At 36.0% G+C, this 8,858-nt stretch overlaps 1 long non-coding RNA gene across 1 annotated transcript; it reads right to left on the bottom strand.

Moving 5' to 3' along the window:
• Positions 1-1,951: 1,951 nt before the first annotated feature.
• Positions 1,952-8,852, bottom strand: LOC113616930 (uncharacterized). The gene is made up of 4 exons (XR_003431450.1): positions 7,226-8,852; positions 5,365-5,405; positions 3,761-3,893; positions 1,952-2,333 (listed from the first exon to the last, which is right to left on the bottom strand). It is a non-coding gene; the product is annotated as an uncharacterized LOC113616930 (long non-coding RNA).
• Positions 8,853-8,858: the final 6 nt, after the last annotated feature.

Here is an 8,858-nt window from a genome sequence, read left to right as displayed (position 1 = left end):
CTGAGATGATAGCTGCAGCTCATGCCCATCTCTGGAGCTTGCTTAGGCTGTGCTCTGCCGTCTGTGGGCACACAGAGCAGGAAGCGCCTCTCCTCGCGCATCCCGAAACAACGGTTTCTGGCCTCTTAGGCAGGTCCAGACATTTTCCTGGACTCCCTCCCGGCTAGCTGTGGTGCACTAACCACTTCACACTGTGTTCATGCCACCAACCCCAGTCCTCTCCCTGGAATCTGACCCCCGATCCTCAGCTCCCAGTCCCCAGCCCCCCAGCGGGTGAGCAAAGCGTCTCAGGCTGGTGAGTGCTGGTCAGCACCGAGCCTCTTTGCAGGAATCTCTCCGCTTTGCCCTCTGCACCCGTTGCTGCACTCTCCTCTGTGGCTCTGAAACTTCCCACACACACACCCCACCCCCGTCTCCGCCAGTGAAGTGGCTTCCTAGTGTGTGGAAACTTTTCCTCCTTCACAGCTCCCTCCCAGATGTGCAGGTTCCACTGCTATTCTTTTGTCTCTGTTTTTTCTGTTTTCTTTGCCCTCTCCAGGTACATGGGGATTTTCTTTCCTTTTGGGAAGTCTGAGGTCTTCTGCCAGTGTTCAGTAGGTGTTCTGTAGGAGTTGTTCCACATGTAGAAGTACTTTTGATGTATTTGTGAGGAGGAAGGTGATCTCCACGTGTTACTCCTCTGCAATCTTGAAGGTCTCTCTCAGATTTTTTCTTAACGGAAAACACGTTTGTTCTTTCACTCTTAGTCTCATAAAATACTATACATTTTTTGGATAGTATTCACCACAGAAAAATATGTTATTGTGAGATTTTATTTTGCATCTCTCTCCTCAGTACTTTGTAAGCTCCATGGTAACAAGAATCAAATTTCCTAATGAATACCTAGTACTAAATTTGAAATACATAAGCATCTTGCTAAAATAGGAATTCAAAAATAATTCTATTGAATAATACTGATTTTGTATGAAAATGTTTATAGGGGCATTACTTACAAAAGCAAAGGACAATAAAAAATGTAAGTATAAAAACTGGGGAAAGATGGAGTAAATTAAAGTTTACACCTAGGATTGAATTCCAGTCATTCACTACACATAGTGTTTCAGAAGAAATATTTAACAGCATTAGTATTCTCAAGCATGAGAAAACATTATACTGTTTTGGTTATCATTTTCCTCTGGGCACACAACCCTCCCTATTGACAAAACTAAAATGAAATAGAATATTCTTATCATGAGCTGTCCAGACACTGAAATAAATACCCAGTGTAATTTTTTGCTCTTCAAGGAAACCTGAAGTCACATGGCTAAGTACCTGAATAGTCCAGAAATGGAGTACAGACATATATAGACCATCCAGTTTTACAGGGGGTTATCATAAAAGAGGACAGAATGGAATAAAAAGCACTTAGTTTTCTGTAAAACTAGGCCACAGAGATGCTTGATGTATGGAATTACTGTGGATACCCCTGGAAAACTGTCCTATATAGAATCTCTTCACAAGCACCCTCTAGGTTTTCCAGAGGGAATAGATGGGGAATACAATTATATTATTTAGAATGCTTTTGGATTAATTAATAGGAATTCTATATAAACTTGCTAAAACAATGAGATCATCTATTGTCTCATAAAACTGGAAGTTGGAGCAGATTTCTAAGCTCACTGAATACATGACTTAATGAGGTCATCAGAGTCATTGGTTTTATCTGTCTTTTATCTCTTTTGTCCTCAGGTTGGCTTTATGCTAAGACTGGTTGCCCTCAGGGTTACAAGGTGACTGCCAGTAGCAATCAGTTTTAGAGGCTTATTCCTGTTCTTACGTTCTTGACTGAAGAGCAAAGAAGAACTTTCCCAGAAGCCCTTAGCTGACTTCCTAATTCTTTTAATTCTCAGTAAATTCCATGTCTATTTTCCAACCAATCACTGATAGGTGTAAAGATAAATATTGTGATTGGTTTAGACTAAACGGAGCCCACTCAGTCTCTACTAAGTTATATAAGCTTCATAGAATGAACTGGATATTTGGGGAAAATGAATTCAGTTTCTAGTAGGGAAATGAAGGGGGCATATGGAATATAAATGGATAAGCAACAATTAAAATCCAATATTACAAGCTCTTTGGCTATCCGAGAACTTATTCCACATACATATTTTCATTCCACACATTCTACAATACATTTTAAAAAAATTCGTGCCCACTTGAAATATGTCTTAATTCCTTCCCAAAGGGAGAAAATCCAAAGTCAATTACTGCATTTATTCTGAAGTACAAGATCTCTGGGTAGTATTCAGTCCTCTGACATGGCTCCCAATGGTCCAGTGATTTATCTTCCTTAACTGTACACAAAGTGGTAAAAAGCATGATAATTACAATAAAAAACTCCCTTTTGTAAAGGTGGACAACGGGAAAATATGCAGTTGTCTATAATATACTTTACTTGTTGGACAGGGTTACAAAAACTTCCTGTTCTGTCAGTGAAGTGATTTTCATAGCTTATGAATCAGAGAGCTTTTATTCTCCTCTCTCAGAGTATAGCCATGTCTGTTGTCTCTGTGACCTTAGAGTGGACAGTGTAAAATTTCTTTTCTGGGTCTGCACCACTTTAGCAACGTACTTTCTGTAGGTGAAAATTCTTGGGACTAGTGTTTACTTTAGAAGGTTTAGCAATCATATACTCTAACCAGGCTTGGGGTCACTTTGGTATACATTTCTTTTAAAACTAGTTATACAGCCTACTTGTTTTCAATTAACTGCATGACTACTAATACACAATCAGCAATTATTTGGGCCTATGAATCTGGAAGTTTCTGGTTTATGATAACAAGCTCTGTGCTCTGTCTGTGCCATGAGACCTTAATGTAACACTTTCCTTTCCTCTTGGTCTCAGTTACCAGGTGATTTAACCAACTGCCTCTGGCACGAATATCGCTGCTTTAGACAGCCGTATCTTCACAATAATCAGACTGTGCCCTTCATCAGTCACACAATGCTTTACAGGAGGTGCTTGGAAGAGGTTTGGGGGGACAAGTGTTTTGTTCTAATCTTATTTTCTCTCAAATTCCCAAACGTTTAGAGTAACGTTCTTACAAGTCTTAGCTTTCCTAAATCATCCAGGCCCATGATTACTAAACTTCCAAATGTTTTGATTGTAATCATAAGTGAAGATGACCTCTCTTAGCAGAGACATATTTTTCTCGCTCAGATTTCATGAGTCACTTGCAGGCAAAAGTTTTCTCCATATTTTAAGGTGTTATGTAATGCCAAAGAAAAGATTCAACCTAGTTCAATCTCATAAATATTTCCTACTAGGATTCATGATGACTCAGCCATCATCAAAAGTTGATACATCACAATATACAATAGGCAATAGTTAAAAAGAACTTTTCTGTAGAGTAACTAGTATTTTCCGATTCCTGTGACAGAAAAATATTATCCTTATTGCCTTGTATCAATTTTACTCAATTCCATATTTTAGAATGTTATTTCCAGATTTCCATTTCTAACACAAATATTTTATTCATTTAGGATGCTGACTCAAGGAACTCTGATTCAAACAGCTTAACTATGATTGCTATGAATAAGCTGATACAGAAGAAGTCTAGGAGAAAGACAATCTTCAGAATTTATCAATTTAGGAGCTCATTAGTATTATAAAGGCTCAAGTTTTACTATCTCTCAGCTCTCCTGGCCACAGTATTGATGCCACCCTAAAATTGGTTCTGTACATACTTGTAGAATTACTGCCAAGAATGATCATGATTACCTGCATTTTCCTTCACATCAGTATAGAAGAAGAAATGTTTCTGGAAATCACTGCTAATTACACAGAACTGATTTTTCCAAAAGCAAATTTCTTTATGATTCTCTGTGATCTGAATTTCACTGCATTTCTATTCCTGAAAAAAAAAAAGATCACTGACAAGTAGAATGACAGCTTAACCAGAATGTTTGATGAATGGCACATTATTGGTTTCCAATGTGTCATCCACAGCCTATGGATATCCAAGCTGTCTGTGGGAAGGTTGATACCTAATCAAAATCAGAGTTGTAAGTAAAAGGAAGCAGTGCTATGGCTTAAGCAAACAACCATATCTACTGTAAGGACACTAGGAAATTACTGGATTTTTTGATTAAAAAATGTATTAAGGCTTAGGACATGAAGACTGATAGAACTGATGGAAATATAAGAGCAGTACTACCCCATAGGTAAGTACAGTAATCATAGGGACTCCATATATAGTTTTTCATGATTACAAGACATTCAGGAAATTCAACTAACTTTAGATGTATTTTCTTTGGAGAACTATGTTGTATTTCTTCCTGCATTGTTTTACTATATTATTAACAGATATTGTTCCCAAGAACACACATTAATAGCTCTACTACATACAAATCTCATCTTCTTTGAGTCTGTTTCCAAGGGAATTCTATCTGCTACAGAATCTGATTGGGTCAATTAGATATTATCTCATTATCCAATACATGGTGTTTCTAATAGGATAAGTTTCTGATGATGAATAAACTCCTGGTCTTCCTTATGCCTGTCTGTACATGGTGGATTTTACCAAGGTGCGAAAAAGAAAAAAAAATTGATATTAAGAATAAAAACATACCTTTTACAAAATATATAAATAAGTGTATTAGAGTAGGTCTTAAAAAGAATACCAGTCCACAGTATTACTAGAGAGAGGATAAAATAACATAACAGTTAATACATTGCTGAGATTGTAAGAAGATAAGGCAGGCAATTAAGTTCTCCCACCAAAGAAATAAAACACAAAACAATAAAAATAACAAAAGATGACTTGTAATCAGGGAAGTGATTTTAGTCAAAGAAATCTGAGACTGTCTTAGAGGCAAATTCAATATCAGTTTAGGAAAAACTGACTAAATCATGGACTTGTGCTAAGTTGGGGATAAATCTTACACCTGTATATTAAGTGCAGAGTCTCACTGGGGGCTAAAACAGGAGGGTACAAAAATGTGCCTATCACTAATGGAAGGCTGTAAGAAATCATATTTTTATGCTGTGGCTGGGGGTTAATAATAATATACCCTGCATGTTTGCAATTACAGATCTCACTTGGGTCTGAAGTTCAAATTAAAAGTAGATCTCTAATCATAAAAATCATATATCGATAAATTGAAGCTAAGCTCAAGATAGTTTCCCAGGTTAATAGTGTTCCTTGGAACCCAGAAGAAGCACATTTAAACCTATCTTAGAGGAAATTATTCTCTACTTAAGCCCTCAGAATTTCAACAAACTAAATTGAAAAAAAAATGACCTCAATATCAAATATGAACTGTAGATGAAATGAAGTCAAACATAAATAAAAGTCAGCTAAAAAAAAGAACTGATATACATACCATGTCTTTCAATAAATCCAGTGATTTTTGAAAAATCAGTTCTAAATGTAAAGAAATTATATAAAATTATTTTATAAAATAAAGACAAAATCAAGAAAAAGTCTATATCTATTTGCAAAATATCCAATGCAGTTCTTAAGAAAGAAAAATGTTAAAATTAAAATTACAATAAATACATTAAACATAAGATTTAATTTAGCTAAATAGACGATTATTATTATTTATTTATGACATACCCAATTTAACAGGACATAGAAAGTCTGAAGTATAAGTGACAGAAAGAATCTAAGGGGAGAATACTGATCAAAAAGAAATGGATTTAGTTATAATAATATCAGAAAAAGAAGTCAAAAATACTATCAGTGATTAAAAGATATTTACTATGATCAAATGTATGAATCATTAAGAAGACCTAGTAACTCCAGCTTCTCAAGTTTCTATAAATATAGCAACTCAGTCTTCACAAGGGAAAATTGAAAATCCACAAACTGGGAAATGTTCTCACACTTCTTTCACTTAATGCTATGTCAAAAAATATTTATAGATATAGATAGGTAGATGACAGATAGATGGATGAATGGATGTGTGTGTGTGTGTGCACATGCACATGCATATGTGTATCTTATACGAGTCTTGAATCAGCAACTGAATTATTGAATCTGACACTGACCTGGGGTAACATTCAGACACTTCAAAAACATCTAGATAAGTGGTCTGAGGTATCAATAACATCTATTAAACAGAAATGATACCCTCTCAAGTTGTTAGCATGAGAGATATGGATGTCAGGTGATAAACTGAGTTCTGACCCAAGCCCAACTCACAGTGTGCTCACCAGTTCATAATGAAATTTGTGGATATTTGTCCCGTTCCTGATATATAAGTGGAAAAAACACAGTTAGTGATAGAACACCCCTTGTCTTGCTTTTCAAATTTGTGTAGGAAAGCCAAATGAAACTGAACTGAACTCGTCTCCCATTCCAACAAGCTTGAAATCAACAGCAATACTGCATTTCTGGAATTATTGAAGAGATGTGTATTACTGTCAGAGATATGAAAAATGTAGTAGTCGTGATTCCTAGATATCCCCATTTAATTTGCTTACATGGCTTTAGCACAACAGTGATGGATCGTGGCACATAAACATGGACTCCTGTATATTTAACAGGTGGCAGCCTGATTTTGAATTGAAACTGCTATGTCTACATATGATACCCTGACTAAAAAAGCTTATCATAGACATTACCATTGGAGATTTAGGTGTGCATCTGTTGGTTTGGAAAATAATAAATAAGTAAATTTTCAATCTCCATTAAGTGTGTGTGTGTCTATGTGTGTGTGTTTATATGGTAAGGACCAAGGACGATAGTTCCATCTTCACGGTTTTATATAAGTATTATATCAACTCTCTTGCTTTCTACATAATACTGTATATAGGGCATTTATGATCTCAATAATCCATAGAAGATACCAGTAATTTGCTATATTGACTACATCAGAGTGCTCATTTAACCCCTTTGGGCCCCCACGGGAGTGGAGGAAGACTGGACAGAGAGGGAGAAGGGGCCATTGAAGGTACAGTATTTACTATGGGATTTAACTCCTCAAAGGCCTCCCAGTAGCTTCAGATCTGCTCAAGAATCCTTCATGTCCTCCTGGTTTGCAGTGAGTGGCTCACAGCTTCAAGGCCTCCTCTGCCAGATGGAGAACTATTTCAAACATCCTTCCTCTATTTTGTACTGTAGCAATGCAGACAGGAAACCTGACCCCATTTTCAGGTTCTAAAGAGAAATTCTAAGTACCTGAAAGACTGAGGAACATGGTGGCTTTTATTTAAGCTGTGGAGACAGAGAGCACATACCTGGACTTGGGCCTACAGCAGCACCAAATTGCACCAAGAGTTCCCTTTATTTTCTCTCGCATCTCTGTTCCTCCTTTTCTCTCTGCTGGATTAGCCACGGGGGCTCCAAGTTCTTCATTGTGTGGTCCTGGTACCAAGATTCTCCTGGGAATTATAGAGATATTCACCTTCTACATCGAGCACTTCTTATTTTTTCCCCAGCAACATAAGTCATCCTTAAGAGGGGTCAGGGTGCTAGCTCTTAAATATATTTTAGTCATTCCTTTGTACATTAAATTCTCTTTCTTGGAGACTGCTCCTGACATGGTGTTCACCGTGCTCTCAGCCGGCCTCCTGAAGTTCTGCCCTGCCTTCCCCACCAGGTACAGTTCAGGAGCTGCCTACCTCAGGGTGATAGGTTATCTTCTAGTTGCTTTATTCTTTTCCGTTTTACATTTAGAGAGTATAATTGGAATACATAAACTTCTCTGTGACCACAGCTTTATTTGCAACCCACAGGTTTTGTTATGGCATATTTTCATTATCATTCAATTAATAAAATTCTAATTCCCATTGCGGCTTTATCTTTGACCTAAATAATGATCAGAAGTATCCAACTATTTGGTAAAATATTGGTTATATAGGTTTAAATTTCTTGCTTATTCAGTGCCTTGTTTTATAACCAGAATATAGTCAATTTTATAAATGTGCCATGTGCACCTAAAAATTTCTGCATAATATATATATTCCATCATCGTTGGTGCAGTGTTTTATGTAAATTTAGGCCAAAGTTTTTAATGATGGTACTCAGATCTTCTATAATCTGCTGATTTGTTGTTGTGGTTCTATGTTCCTGATCTAGGTAATTTAGATTTTTCTATTTCTACTTAGATTTTTGGAATTTCCCTTCATATATTGCATTGAAGTTTAGACTTATAATATATTCCTTGTAAAGTAACAGTGGGTTTTATTATCCTGCCTTATCGCCAGTGATACTTTTTGCTTTCAAATCTATGTTAACATTAAAAAATCTTCTTCAATTTTACTTATTGTTGTTATGACATAATTTTTGAATCCTTTCATTTTCAATCTGACTCTTGTCTCTCGTAGGTGGCACAGAATTAGGTTTTTGGTTTGTTTCAATAATCCTTGTCCTTTAATTTCAGTATTTACAGTTAATGTATTTTCTTATAGACCGTTTACTCCTTGTTTACTATTTGTCCCACCTTGTTACGTTCCTTTTGCTCTTCTTTCTTCCTTTGAGATTTCTTCAAATTCCATTTTCCCTTGTATTAGCTTATTTTTACATAAGTAGCAGTTACACAGGTACCATGACTTATTAGCTCTTTTACTGCTTCTCAAGCAATGCTGAGATCTTAAATTTCTTTTACTTCTTTTTCCTCTTCCATTTGTTTTAATGCATTCTAATTTTTGATATATTTTATTATTACTCTTGTGTGCTGTTAGATTTTACTTAGGTTTATCCACTTATTTATCCTTTCTGTTATACATAATTCTTTATAAAGTCCTTATTTTCATCTGTGATAATCTTCCTTCTGCCTGCAGGTCTCCCTTTAGAATTTAATTCAGTCAGTTCTGATGAGAACATATTTTCTAAATTTTGTTTGTCTGCAAATTTCCTTATTTCATCTTT

This window comes from Aethalodelphis obliquidens, unplaced genomic scaffold (genome assembly GCF_003676395.1).
Source record: "Aethalodelphis obliquidens isolate GAN/ISIS:26980383/991018 unplaced genomic scaffold, ASM367639v1 scaffold942, whole genome shotgun sequence".
Classification (NCBI taxonomy): domain Eukaryota; kingdom Metazoa; phylum Chordata; class Mammalia; order Artiodactyla; family Delphinidae; genus Aethalodelphis; species Aethalodelphis obliquidens.
This window is presented reverse-complemented; position numbering and strand designations above follow the sequence as displayed.